Source organism: Haliotis rubra, unplaced genomic scaffold, assembly GCF_003918875.1.
Source record: "Haliotis rubra isolate DU_JTF1 unplaced genomic scaffold, ASM391887v1 Scf212, whole genome shotgun sequence".
NCBI lineage: Eukaryota > Metazoa > Mollusca > Gastropoda > Lepetellida > Haliotidae > Haliotis > Haliotis rubra.
The window spans coordinates 982916-986295 of record NW_025766137.1 but is presented as its reverse complement, the minus strand read 5'-3'; positions in this window follow the sequence as shown (position 1 = coordinate 986295).

Sequence of the window (3380 nt, the reverse complement as noted above, 5' to 3'; positions counted from 1 at the left end):
GGGCCATGACAACACACAATCAGACATACAGGTAACATTTACACCTTGGGGGCATGACAACACACAATCAGATATACAGGTAACATTTACACCTTGGGACCATGACAACACACAATCAGATATACAGGTAACATTTACACCTTGGGGCCATGACAACACACAATCAGACATACAGGTAACATTTACACCTTGGGGCCATGACAACACACAATCAGACATACAGGTAACATTTACAACTTGGGGGCATGACAACACACAATCAGATATACAGGTAACATTTACACCTTGGGGCCATGACAACACACAATCAGATATACAGGTAACATTTACACCTTGGGGCCATGACAACACACAATCAGACATACAGGTAACATTTACACCTTGGGGGCATGACAACACACAATCAGACATACAGGTAACATTTACAACTTGGGGGCATGACAGCACACAATCAGACATACAGGTAACATTTACACCTTGGGGCCATGACAGCACACAATCAGATATACAGGTAACATTTACAACTTGGGGGCCTGACAACACACAATCAGACATACAGGTAACATTTACACCTTGGGGGCATGCAACACACAATCAGACATACAGGTAACATTTACACCTTGGGGCCATGACAACACACAATCAGATATACAGGTAACATTTACAACTTGGGGGCCTGACAACACACAATCAGACATACAGGTAACATTTACACCTTGGGGCCATGACAACACACAATCAGACATACAGGTAACATTTACACCTTGGGGCCATGACAACACACAATCAGACATACAGGTAACATTTACACCTTGGGGGCATGACAACACACAATCAGATATACAGGTAACATTTACACCTTGGGGCCATGACAACACACAATCAGACATACAGGTAACATTTACACCTTGGGGCTATGACAAAACACAATCAGATATACAGGTAACATTTACACCTTGGGGGCATGACAACACACAATCAGACATACAGGTAACATTTACACCTTGGGGGCATGACAACACACAATCAGATATACAGGTAACATTTACATCTTGGGGGCATGACAACACACAATCAGATATACAGGTAACATTTACACCTTGGGGCCATGACAACACACAATCAGACATACAGGTAACATTTACACCTTTGGGCCATGACAACACACAATCAGAGATACAGGTAACATTTACACCTTGGGGGCATGACAACACACAATCAGACATACAGGTAACATTTACACCTTGGGGCCATGACAAAACACAATCACATATACAGGTAACATTTACACATTGGGGCCATGACAACACACAATCAGACATACAGGTAACATTTACACCTTGGGGCCATGACAACACACAATCAGATATACAGGTAACATTTACACCTTGGGGGCATGACAATACACAATCAGACATACAGGTAACATTTACACCAAGGTTAACACTGACATATACTAGACCACTAAACACTGATACACAGTCACAACGTTAACACTGACATATACTAGACCACTAAACACTGATACACAGTCACAAGGTTAACACTGACATATACTAGACCACTAAACACTGATACACAGTCATAACGATAACACTGACATATACTAGACCACTAAACACTGATACAGAGTCACAACGATAACACTGACATATACTAGACCACTAAACACTGATACAGAGTCACAACGATAACACTGACATATACTAGACCACTAAACACTGATACACAGTCACAAGGTTAACACTGACATATACTAGACCACTAAACACTGATACAGTCACAACGATAACACTGACATATACTAGACCACTAAACACTGATACACAGTCACAACGTTAACACTGACATATACTAGACCACTAAACACTGATACAGAGTCACAAGGTTAACACTGACATATACTAGACCACTAAACACTGATACAGAGTCACAACGATAACACTGACATATACTAGACCACTAAACGCTGATGCACAGTCACAGCGTTAACACTGACATATACTAGACCACTAAACACTGATACACAGTCACAAGGTTAACACTGACATATACTAGACCACTAAACACTGATACACAGTCACAACGTTAACACTGACATATACTAGACCACTAAACACTGATACAGTCACAGCGATAACACTGACATATGCTAGACCGCTAAACACTGATACAGTCACAAAGTTAACGCTGACATATGCTGCAGACCACTAAACACTGATACAGTCACAACGATAACACGACATATATGCTAGACCACTAAACACTGATACAGTCACAGCGATAACGACGGCGACATATATGCTAGACCACTGAAACTTGCTGTTTACACAGTCTAGTATATGTCAGTGTTAACACTGACTGTATGCTGTTTAGTGGTCTACTGATAGTATTAAGAGTCACAACGTTATCGTTTGACTGATTATATATGTCAGACCGCTGTCGACTGCATCAGTGTTTAGTGGTAGTATGTTTGAAGTGTTAACGTTGTGACTCTGTATCAGTGTTCAGTGTCTAGTATATGTCACGTTATCGTTGTGACTGTATCAGTGTTTAGTGGTCTAGTATATGTCAGTGTTATCGTTGTGACTGTATCAGTGTTTAGTGGTCTAGTATATGTCAGTGTTAACGTTGTGACTGTATCAGTGTTTAGTGGTCTAGTATATGTCAGTGTTAACGTTGTGACTGTATCAGTGTTTAGTGGTCTAGTATATGTCAGTGTTAACGTTGTGACTCTGTATCAGTGTTTAGTGGTCTAGTATATGTCAGTGTTGACTCTGTATCAGTGTTTTAGTGGTCTGTATATGTCACGTGTTTAGTCAGGTCTAGTATATGTCAGTGTTATCGTTGTGACTGTATCAGTGTTTAGTGGTCTAGTATATGTCAGTGTTATCGTTGTGACTCTGTATCAGTGTTTAGTGGTCTAGTATATGCCTGTCAGTGTTAACGTTGTACATGTGTATGAGAATTTACACATATATGTTGTCAAGGGAAGGTATATGTAAAACAGTGTTTGAGAGTTCACGTTGTGTCTTCATGGGTGTACATATTCATGTATGTTTTAGTGTTTAAGTATATGTTAACGTTGTCACTTTCATATAAGTGGATTAGTGTCACGTTATTACTGTATATATTGTTACAACAATCTGGGAATGTATTGTACACGAAGTAACACATTTGAGCCTTATATGCCTTGACAGCCTGTCACAATAATCGGCCTGAAGAAGCGGTGGAGCAGTTGGAAAATGAATAGAACTTCCAAGAAAGCAACGTAGTTGTTAAATGAATGCAGCCAGAACACCTCCAAATCGAATGTTTTCTCAATGTCACGTGCTTTAGTAACACGTCTTATGATTGGTCCTTGCGTCATGGTCCCACAT